This window comes from Crocodylus siamensis, chromosome 8 (genome assembly GCF_052110815.1).
Source record: "Crocodylus siamensis isolate JL-2025a chromosome 8, ASM5211081v1, whole genome shotgun sequence".
Taxonomy (NCBI): Eukaryota; Metazoa; Chordata; order Crocodylia; family Crocodylidae; genus Crocodylus; species Crocodylus siamensis.
In genome coordinates, this window is record NC_143402.1 from 8,008,645 (window position 1) to 8,021,058 (window position 12,414).

Consider the following 12,414-nt stretch of genomic DNA (forward strand, 5'->3'; position numbering starts at 1 on the left):
CTCCTAAAAATGCCTTGACCTTCTTAATGCCAGTGATTGTGAATGGACGATGATAAGAGGTACATTTTCAGAGATTGTTTCTCAATCCCATTGACTTTAATGGAGTTAATGTGGCTTAAGGTCTGAGCAACACTTGTGTAAATGTATCCCGTTAAATCTTTATGGATTTTTCAATAGCACTTAGCATTGGGATTCACTTCCAATTCCTGGCACCAAGACCTGAAGTTGTTGAGTTTTGTGTCTCTGGTCAGCACGACAGTCCTGTGATTAGAAGTTATAGTTAGCTGCTATTTGTGTCCTGAACATTTTCTGCACAGCTGTTTTGCAAGGGTTCCATCTGAAACATTTATATTTTATCATGTATTTCTTATTCAGACTTGCTGTAAAGCAGTAACCATTGCAAGGTAGGTTTATAGTCTGTGTATGAGCAGAGTTGCAATATGGGTTTTTCATAGCTTTCTGTTCCCCCCATGATATTTCCCTGCTTGGTAATATTTTAATACCAGAAATGAGGAATGATACATTCTTAAACCACTTTATTGCAAAAGGTCAGCTTTTTCTATTGGAATAATTGTTTCAAGCCAATAATTTGTTTGACTATTTAAAAACTTGATGTTATTTATTAACATTCCAGGCAGCAACAAAGACTGATGTGTTTTGCAGTAGAGCTTGGAATAATTTTCTGGGAACTGCATCTGAAAACAGTAAAAGGCCTATTTATATCAAGTGGAAGCTGAGAGTTGCTTGCAGATGGTGTTTTATTAGAAAATGTATTTGTTAATAAATGTAGCTTTGTACAAGATTACTTTACAGATGTTTCTGTTTATTTTTACCTTAGGTTAAAAATCTGCTGATGTAGATAGCTTCAGACTCTGTTGCGATGTGTCGCTAGTATTGTTTGGCAAGTAAATAATGGCATGCAAATGAAATAATGATGTTGCAAAGGCAAATACATTTATTCACTTTTGCCATCTATTAAAACAACAATGAGTCAATAGACATGCTTTGAAGTGCAGCATTAATATGAAGTACTTCTTCTGCTGCAGAACATGAGTCCGGTATCAGCTGTAAAGTTTGCCTGCCTTTTCCCTGTACCTTCAACATGGAGGGTAAAATCCTGGCCCCGTTGAAGCCGATGGGAGATTCACCAATGATTTCCGTGGGGGAGGATTTCACCCAGAATCCTCTCTGCACAGCTTGAAATATATCTGTTGAGAACCGTATATGTTTGTTTTGGTTAATGGAAAAGCTGGTAGTTACCCAGATGAAAAATTATGTTGTGAATTTGTGGCTATAGCTGCTTTGGTTTATATCCTGTGTAGTGAAAAGTATATGTGTATAATTAACTTCATTTATGATGAGATAAATAGTAAACTCGAGTCTCTTTAGCAGTGACTGCAGATAATAATCTTAAAATAGTCTGTGTGTTATAAAAGCGAACAATGAGTTGCAGATGGAAAGAAGCCATGAAGCCGTGTTGAAGGAAGGAATGGCTTTCTACTCCTATTGAGAACATCTGACAAGCCTCAAAGCCATAGGCCGTATGCGAGCAAAACTCCTCTGGGTTTCAGGGGTTGTTTTTCTTATGTCAGGATGGCAAACTTTGTCCCTCTGTGTTTTTCCACAGATGTGCATCATGAATTTGATTTACCTTGCATTTGGCAATAAAACTCTTCCAATCCAACATTATAGATAACTGGTTTAGTTTAAGCTTAATCAGAACTGACAGTGCACACCTGTGAAACCCATAACCTTTTCAGAATGACTGCAGAGAGTGGCTCTGTTGTAATTTTTATACAATTGATGTGGAGGCTTATGATCCTTTGGTGGTGCTTATCAATTTATGAACCTTCCCTAGCCACTTCCAGCAGTAGTGATCTGCTTGAAACAATTTCACTTTTGCTCCACAGGGTTGCCTTCTAATATCATTCCAGGTGGTGGTGGGACTGATCTCCTGCGACCCACTGGTTGGAGAGTTGCATTTTTGACATTTCTCCTCATTGGCTTTGTGGTTTGCGTACGTGCTTTAAGCAGGATTTTCAGGCTGGTCTCATCCTAGCTGGTCCATTTGCATATCAAGATGGCACACCCAAGCCTTTGGGTGCTCCAGACCTTGTGCACCTGAAAATCAGACGTAAGCAAACAGCTTTGTATGGGCGGGTATGACACGCTGGCAGTTGCAGGAGCAGGCTGCATGAATTGGTACATGCAGATTGGAGGTTTTGCTTCTACCAGCTGTTTGCTACCCAAAACTCTGTAGCAAAATCCTCGAAACATGCAGATTTAAAGGGTGGGCAGGGGCCACATTGAAAACATGGCTCAATTTATCATAGCTTAACAGGAAGTGGAGCACACTGGAGAAATTCTGCCGTGCGTGCGGAAGGGATCACTTGTATAACATGTTTGATATCGCCTGAGGTGTTGCTCTAGGGTCTGTTCATAGTCGCTGAGTCCCATTCTGCCCTCAGATGCACCCAAGACGTACTCAACTCCAGTAACATTAACAAAGACATTGTTTGTTCATTGCTGAAGTCCACTGTGCATCTGCCATATCATTTGGGGATCTACTTACAATGGATGGATCCTTTAGGTTCTCTTTTTTCCCACCCTGCCTCTGGGAACATAGACCCAACATCTTAGTTTTTTATTACATCTGGTATTTTCTAACTGTTAAGGTAACGAACCTTAGCGTGTCAGTGTTTTGAACTGAACTCTACCTACAGCAAATAGTCTTGCCAACCCTAACCATCCCGAGGTTGAGTCAGGCCCCCCAAAATCCTGAGATTGCTATACAAATAAGTTGATTTTTAAAAAAATCCAATTAATGTAGGTTTTAATTTGCTCCCTGTTGTTTGAAGGTTCAAACTTCCTAGCAATTTTTGAGTGCTAGAAGCATCGTTTTTCATGTCATCTGAGTTTTAGAGGTCGTCATATGACTCCAAGTATTGGCCTTGCAGAAAGGTCATCAAATATTGTGATACTTGTGGTAGAGGGTTGACAGGACCGATAGTTATTTGAAGCATAAAATCAGTAATAAGCTTCATGGCACCAGCATTTTTTTTTTACCAGGTCTTTCATTGCGTTTCTGATCTCTTTCTTTCCGTGCTTACATACATACATTAATTTTGAGCTGGCATGTAACATTTGGTAACCAGCGCCAAGCCTGGGCTGCCATACGGAGCGTTTTTACTGCATAGAGAGTTCCACCTACTTAAGTGGTATGATGGTACGTGATGGTATCTTAACTCTAAATGAGAATTATGTGGCTAAATCCTAGGCATTTCTTTGAACATGTAGGGGTTAGAGACCACTGCAACAGCTGATCCTCTCTCTGCTGTGTTCAAATCCCAAATCTTAATATCCCAATGCCTATTTAAACCTTTAGGAATCAGGTGCTTGCCAATTATATCATATTGTCTAACTTAGTGGTAGGCAGCTGAAAGAGAGTCCATGCCTTTCAGTTTGAACCTGAGCAGAAACTATTAAATGCCTTGACTAAAGCAAGGGGTTTCCAGTTTGCAGAAACATCAGAGCAGATTCCAGTTAAGTTCCTGAAAAATGTAATGTGTGCTTGTAGAGAACAATGCATGGGTTTCCAATAATTGTTTAGGACCAAATAAATCAAAGGTAACGAAGTTAATTTTTACTTTTAAGACAGAGCGTTCTCTGACACAGCTGAATGGCTGACCTAATGTTCCTGCAAAGGAGAAAACAGTCAGATATGGAATTTCTCCTGAAAATGCAGAGCTATGAACACATCCAAAAGGCCTGTAACACCCATGTCACCACCCACTTAAGTAATGAAAGATGGAGAACTTCTATTTTCACATTACTTCTAGGAAAATATTTTGACGGGTTCACTATAGAGCAAAGTGATAAGCTTTTGTTATATGTCTTTCAAATCATCCTGTTATCGCTGCATGTATTGATTAGCTTAGTACTTTCTGAGCTAGCTATAAAAAAAGGCTGCTCTCTTTCTGCATTAAAGAGCAAGAAAAATTGACAGGTAGATAACCATATTGATTGAACCCAAATAGTAAATGCAGGAAGCTTTATATATGACTTATAACACTCTTTATGGGAAGCAAACCCAGTTTAGTATGGAGGGTTTTTTTAATTGAATGGAGGGCAAAAGTCTTTAGTTAACTAACTTCACCTTCCATCCCCTTGAAAATGTGCAGGGCTTTGTTTGCCAAATGCAGCAAATTACTGTATTTGTAGGCAAGTTGCCTTTTCCAAATGCAGGTTTTCCCTCTCCCCCCAAAAGTTTGGGGTCTGTGGAAGAATGGGCTGAATAGAGCATTAAGCTGAAATCCCCTTGCTTGGTTCGTATTTCAAAAGTCTGAGGCCAAAAAACCCGACCAAAAGAGCAGTATTTCTTGCAGTATTACAGGTTACAGCCATGTGTTTTGCATTTGTAAATACTGTGAGAAGTAATGTTCTTGTGATATTTCTAAATGAAGAACATATGACACCACCCCTCAGAAGATCTCTTTTTGTGGGCTTTTCTGGCTTTGTAAAACTATTGTTAGTCGGACTCTCATTAACAGGGCAGTTTTTGGAGGGGGTAGCCTTTTTGGGTTGTCCTGGTTTCAGTAAAATACCCAAAGATAACCATTTAGGACTTGATTCCTCACTGTTAGGAGTTTTCCGTTTAACTTCAATGGATACAGAATCATGCCCATGAAATAAGGTCAGGAAAACGGATCTAAATAAGATCAAGTGTAGTGCTCCAGGGGTCAGTCCTGGAGCCGTTTTTGTTCAATATCATTATTAATAATTTGGAAGATGGGATGGATTGTACCCTCACCAAGCTGGGGGAAGCAGTAGATATGCTGGAGGGTAGGGTTAGGATTCAGAGAAACCTAGATATATTGGAGGATTGAACCGAAAGAAATGGCATGAGGTGCAAAGTCCTGCACTTAGGACAGAAGAATCCCATGCACCGATACAGGCTTGGGACAAACTAAGCAGAAGCTCTACAGAAAAGGACCTGGGGGTGACAGTGGACAATAAGATGGCTATGAGCCAGCAGTGTGCCCTTGTTGCCAAGAAGGCTAACAGCATCCTGGGCTATATTAATAGGAGTGTTGCCAGTAGATCAGGGTTGGATTAGATGTGACCTCTTCCAACCCTCATTTTCTATGATTCTAAGATTATAGACTTCTAAATCCATAATTATAGGGGGGCAATGGTGATTTATTATTGTTATCGTTGTTTCCCTATTTCACTACCTTGACTAGTAGGAGTAGAAGTAGAAATGCTAGCTTCCTTTAAGATTACTGCTTTTTGTAAGTTGCCAAGGCTAAGCAAGTGTTGGATAATGGATTTCCAGACTTTTCTAGGTACCCATTTTTGAATTAGATGCTGCGCTCATAGTCTCATGAGGTCCCTTCCAGCCCTAAACTTCTATAAACCTGTGTGAAATAGCTGTTGGTCCAAAATCAATTGTGAGCAATTCTGTTCTTTAAGTTGTGTAGCCAGAGGTGGCAGAAGGGGAAAGGGACTCAAGAGCTTCAGGTAGAGAAATGTCTTAGGTGTTAGACACATTTGTTTTTTCTTTTGGCATATGGTCAAGAAATAGGCTGTGCATAGACTGGAAGGCATCAACAACTGACTAAAGATTACTGATGGTCGGTAATGCTAGGGTCTGTTCATAGGTCAGTGTTAGGTTTCCCTGTCACCTTGGTTACTAAATGCCCTGCCATTTACGTGCATGGACATTGGAGATACTAATAAGCATACATATTTTGTGAAGTATATTTCAATTCCTGGAGAAAGATGTTGTATAAATGCAAAGCATTATGGACCCATGGTAGTCTCCATAGTTAAGGATGAATCTCTTATTCCTCTATAAAGCCAGATTATTGACTCCTTTCCCCCCACCCTTAACTTAAGAAGAATGTAACCAAGGTCAATGGAAATGGAATTAATTGCTCAGGTCAGATCTTGATCTCCTGATCTGTGCTGAGTAGCGACCACTCCCTTTGAAGTCAAGATGCTGACCTAAAGCTGGTATAACCAGCTCCATCACAGTTGCTCCTGTTTTGCTAGCATAGGGAGTAAATGGGGAGCTGGCACATCAGAAGTATGCCAGGATCCCAGACCATGCCAGACAATCCACAGTTGATGGACTGGTTCTTGCTGGGACTGGTCCAGCTGGTGAAACACAACTTAGATTTTGCTGCAAAATGGGAATACTTCCAGAAAGCATGACTTGGATTACACAGTACCTAATATCTGGGTAAGCTTGAAACCCAAAGCATTCAAGCAGAGCATTTTTAAACATGTTTAGATACAGTTTTGACATGTTTGAACTTTTATTGGGAGAGATGCTCACTGTTGCCCAAACTTTGCTCACAAATGAATGTATGGTTCGTATTGAAGACAATGGGAGCTCCACAAACTACCTGATGTCAGCATTTGGCCTTTTGCAGAATGGTGTCAATGTAAATCTGTGAAGTGTTTCCCATGCATTGTTAAATGTTACTTTATCCAACTCAAACCTTTGAAAATAACACATGGAGAGCTTCAAAAATGCTACTGTACATATTTGCTGCCCTTTCCATTCATTACTTTCTGGTATTTTTCCATTTATTGTTATTTCCTTCCTTTGCAGAGAGCACAGGTATAAGACTAAGGCTGAAGGCTGCAGATAGTCTGGGAACACAAAAGGCTCATAGTTGTAGAAGTTCCACAGAAAGTCATTCACGTTTTTTGTGAACATAATGACTGCCATCACAAGTTATCTCCAGGACTTTCCAGACTAAGACTGTGAGGCTTTTTGAGCTGAAGGTGTAACTCCATTGACTGCTAAATCATCCTCCATGGACCTGTTACCAATGGGGGTTCATAAAGTGCTGAATACACACTGCTGCACTCTGTGATGCACACCTGAAGAATGTGCCTATGGGGAGTAAACTTGCATGTGCTCATCCCTTTGCATGCCTGTAGTGCCCACTTATGTGAATACTTCAGGCATTTTCCATGCTTACTTGGGGGATATGCAAAATGGTAGTGAGACTTTAAACCATTTGAGCCACATGCTGAGGCATACGTATAACAGCTTCAAGTATGAAAATCAGAAGAGGGTCTTGTATGAGTATTTCCAGGTTTATAGCCATAGTTACCCCGCTATTAAGCTGGTTGTCTCTGATCCAAGTATGGAAAAGCACTTAGGGGCTGCAGGTGAAAACATCAGATGGGAATACTTTAATAAAAAAAACAGAGGGGAAGAAAGTTGAACATATAACTTGGCAATTCTCCATGAACTGCAGATATAGGTTAAAGTTATTTAGTTGGCAGGCTTTTGCAAGTGTATTAGCAATGTTGGAAAAAACTAATTTCTGTATTTTGGCTTGTGCAGTAAAGAAATTCTTCCCACATAAATATGTTCATTTCACCTTCTGGGAAGCAAAGAAAGGAAACTGTAGCTGCAGTCTGTTATTTAATCTTCCTGAAATTAGCATTTGGTGCTTAGGAAGATTGAAAGATTTAATGCCAATGCCTTCCTCAAAAGAAAGAAATGACATACCACATATGTTTTAGCACTGGTTAGACTGTTAAATGGAATTAATCAAAATCCATGTTAAAATATTTCCATGTGTTAATTAGCAACGGTTTGGAGCATTAAAATACATATTGGCTTGGGAATAAATTAGTGAAGAAATATCAGATTTAGTTTGTGGGCTTTTAATTACAACATAATACATTGTGTGTTTTAGATGGGTAGATGTAAATATGTTCCAATGCAATGCAATAAAACTCTGCATTTAAAAACTGTAATAAAGCAAACAAAAACCGGACTTAGTTACTGCAGATAAAATAATGCCATTTCCCATTCATTAAAGAAAAAAAAATAATAATTATTTCATGTACAAGAGCAAGAGGGGAAGGCTAAGAGGCAGCAAAAGGAGATTTTATAATTTTCTCTTTAAAAACCATGATATTGCACTATCTAGCAGTTAGCAAAACCAGCTCTCCTGTTGTGAATAACCAAGGCACATGTTTGCCTTATATATTCCTGCAGCAATATTTATATAATTTATTCGTATTTTATATTTATATTTATATGAGAGTCTTGAGAGTAGAAGAATAACATAAATGAGTTAAATGTGTAAATAGGATCAATTAATTCTGCTGAAAATGCCTATACAGGGGCCCTTCTGTACAGGCTTCTCTCCCATTCTAAGTTGAGGTGCGGTCACTATGGCATCATTCCATATCCTTCGTAAGTCCCTAATGGATAAGTACAGATAGTCAGAAAGCCCAAGGCTGAATTGATTCATCTTCACAGGTTAGTCTAAGCTGCATAGATTGAACAGATAAGCAACTGACCAGACACTCACTTTTGATTCTGGAAATGCAGCCACAGTCCTGCAGTGGCTCAGGCCAGAAGCTGGAGGGCGCTAGAGCAGACAGCTTGGGTCATGGCTAGCTGTCTGCCCTGCAAGGTAGGGTTTGTGGGGGAGGAGCAAATCATCCTGGGATGCTGGGGATCTGAGTTAACTTAAACCTGGAGGGGATCTGGGACAGAAGTTCAATAAAGCGATTTAGCCTAAGTCAGTTCAGTCTGATACTACGTCCATCCGGGTTTATCTTAAACCAGTTTTGGCCATTTTGAAAGCAGTTTATGTGCACTGACCTTCTGTTGTATTACAGATTGGAACAGATTTCTGATCACATATACCACTGTATGTGTAATTTCTGTCCCAAGTCAATGAGTACATAGCCAAGAGTGTCATAGAGGGAGTTGTCTGTGCTGAATTGCTAGCAATGTTGTTCAGGCTTCTTCTGCGTCAGAGAGAGAATGGAGGACCTGGAGTTGGTAGAAGGGTACAGTTCCTCAAGGTGGAAAGTCATGTGGCTCCATCTGCTGTCTGTGGAGTTTGGAGGGTCAACTCTCCTATTTCTTGGGTGCTGGAAAGAAAGAATGGGCAATGCTATGCGCCCCCGTCCCTAGAGGCAAGTGCTTTTTAGGATTTGCAAAGGGAATCCCATGATAGCTTTTCTCCTGTGATATCTTCCACAAGAGATGGGAATGATTCTTCCAGTATGCTGAAGAAACTGAGATTGGTTTAAGTTTTTCCTCTTGAATTCATCAATAGAGTAACCATCTGTAAAAGAAAGAGAGGGTAGCGAAGGGTGGGGGTGATGCCTGTAGATGCCATCACTTTCCAAACTAATGTTCTTCTCTTTTTGCGCTTGGACCTGTAAACATCCCAGAGAGAAGTCAGCGATACTAAGTGTAAGCTTCGATCCCCATTAATATTGCCAGTCTAAACATATTTTTGTTAGAATAGTGCATGCTGCTTTCCCTTACACGCATCTGCAAAATAATTTCACATCGTTATGTCCCCCAGATGTGTAAACTCATTGGGTTATATTTCATTGAACTGCAAGCTGTGACACTTAAATCCACAAGACAAGCAGGCAATTACTTCTGCTGTTTGTAAATTTCCAGGCACCCATTTACATTTGCCTATATTTTAAGCATAAATGTTGAGAGCATTATTTTGCTAGCTATGTAAATGATTTTTAAAAACAAACAGACGCACACTTTAATAAGCTCAGAAAATCTCTCCGCTTCTCAGACCACCTGCTGGATTCAGTATTTTCCATTTCTATTGAGTGGAACTTTCCCCGAGTCCGGACTGTAGGGCTTGGATCTGTGCCGATATCAGCCTGTTGGTCTGAATCCAGTAAGGTGCCGAGAACCCCAGTTCCCATTTCGGTGGGAACGGAGGACATTTAATCCCTTAAAGAATTGGGAGCTAGTGTTTGCACTGGTGTCTGCTAGTCATCGTTATAACTGGATCTGTTGGATGCCTTTTGGGCTGCCTCTCATTTTCTCGGTTTCCTCCTGACGTGAAACTTCATGTCGCACGTGGCACGAAGAGAAAGGAAAGGTTGCATTCTGCGCGCACGTGCCTACCCAGATGCGGCACAACTTTAGTGCCAGAAACATGAAACGAGTCCGTTTTTTTAAAAAATATATATATATTTTCTAGGAACCGTTCGTTACAGAATGACTCGGAAATAGCTCAACGAAACAAAACGAGGGGTTTTTTTTTCTTTTGCCATAAATGATTTATGTTGATATTCCACCCAAGATAAAAAGTTACTTACTGTGCACTGGATGAAACAGAACTGTGTTCATAAAGTATCTGCCAAGAGCACAAGGAAGTCTATTTAAATCCTATTAAAGTTCTGCTTATAATTGCTATTGCGTTTTCCCCTCAGTTCAGCGTTAAATTAATTCTTGCCTGTTCTTTAAAACTGAAAAGACTTCTGATCCGAATTTTCAGCATATAAAATAATGTAGATTGGGAAAAGAACAAGAGTACATCCCTACTGTGTGAAGATGTGATTGTAAAACACAGGCAGATTAGAACTGGGAGATGACTGCTTAAGATCCAGATTGTACGTCCCTTAGTGTCATGAACATTGCTCCACAAATAGTCCCATTGATTCAAATTGAGGAGTCTGGCATTGCTGAACATGGATATAAGTGAAGAAATGGGGCTTTAAATGATCCACCTAAACAAGACTTATTTAGGCCCAGAGGCAGGAATAAGGCGTAAAAGAAACATAGACAATTCTTACCCATTAGATGGGAAGAAATTAAAATGTGCAAATGTAGCTTTTGTAAATACATCATAGAAAAATCTATCCACACCTGCATGTCATCAAGAAAATTGTGTGCTACAGTTTTAATATATTTTAATATATTGAGTATGTTTAATGTTTTGTTGATAATGCCTTCTCCTTTTTTTTTTTTTTTTGCTTTTATTAATATTCTAAACACAAAATACACTTTAAGCCCTTAGCAGCCAGAATCAGAAATCTTGTGAGGCCGCCCTGTTTACATAAAATTTCCATCCCAATTTTTTCAGGCCCCAGGGTTTCAGATAAAATGTAGGCTTTGGATAAGCACCCAAGCTATGGGGTGGTTCGCCAAACTGGATCTCTGAAGGTTCCTCATTCTTGCAAAATGCTGACTTTGCTCTCTCATAAGAGCACATTCGAAATGACTTACGGATGCAGCTTAGACAAAAAGACTTGCCACCCTTGGCTTTATATAGGAAATAGTTCATGGCTATTATTGCAGGAGCATTACTGTCCGGGCTAGAAAGAGAAGGCAGAGAGCTGTTGCTCCTTGTTGACAAAGGCACGGGCAGTGGGGCCGTACCGATGCTATAAGGAATCGCACAAGAAAGAAGACTCCTTTGTGTGCTCGTGCAGAAGCAATGAGAATGTGGTCCTCAGCTTTAATGAGAGAGAAATCCAACGGAGGCAGCTTCCTCAAGCCAAGTCCACAGCAAGCGGGGCTGCTTTTACTGTATGGTGCGGGAGATTTTCCACAACACACTATCCATGCAATGTAGGGTCAGGCACGCTCCAGGTCCCTGAAGGACCGCAAGAAACAGAGGCATATACAGAGTGGAGGATTTCCCTTTCATTAGCCACAATAAATATGTTTGTTCAAGAACAAATAGCTGCTGGAATAAGAAGACAGGCAGGCCTTGTGCCGAATAAAAGCCTATTTGTGTCGAATACATAGGAGAAACTGTTCACAAGCATCCATCCCTTTGTAAAGAGTCTCATAACATGGCTAAGTGTATGGGAAGCTTGATTATGTAAGCGCTATTTGTATTTCAGCCCTTTCCAGTTAGCAACCATGGGTCGCTACAGGGAAGTGCAAATGCAGCTCCCTGGGCCCTGAACTGGTGAAGCGGAGGACAGCCATGGCTTATGCTGTCCCTGGAGGTGGTCCTTTTAAGAGGATAGGGTTTCCACAGGGCTAGGGACCAAAGAGGAGATAACCTGGAGCTCCTCTATGAAGCAAGCGCTCCATAAAAAAATCTGCAGGATGCAATTCTGTCCTGATAGTAAACCATTGTGCAATGAAGGGGCCTTTCATATGAAACCACCAGCAGGTATTTCAGGAGCTTTCCTGCCATGATGTAACAGAGATGGGACACAGATCTGACTGAAGGAGAGGCAGTGATCTCAGCACGAATACCATCTAGAGGCTTGGTTCTCGCCTGCCTTTATTCCAGACAAAGCCCAGGCTCACAGCAAAATGATCTGAAGGCACCTCTGCAAGCTGCAACGGGGCTGGCACCTGGGGACTAAACTCGGATCCAGTGCTGAAAGGAGCTGAAAAGTCCAGTGGAGCTGGTAATAGGTTTTCATCCCGTGGCTTGAATAACCTGGAGGATTATGAATATGCTGACCAGTGGGTTACAGAAAAAATGCAGCAACTCCTAGTCCCTACTCACATTTCTCCAGGAAAGGGCTGTTGTTCTCTTAAAGAAGTACAGGTCATTGGAGGGGACGGTTATTATTTTCTCATTTGCACACCAGGTTCTTAAATGGTTTGGAGAAAGCCCTAGCAATAACCACTGTGCA

At 40.6% G+C, this 12,414-nt stretch overlaps 1 protein-coding gene across 5 annotated transcripts in view; it reads left to right on the top strand.

The window, feature by feature from the left end:
- AFF2 (ALF transcription elongation factor 2) overlaps positions 1-12,414 on the top strand; it is a 400,790-nt gene that overhangs the window by 123,351 nt on the left and 265,025 nt on the right. The gene's annotated exons all lie outside the window — the stretch shown is intronic.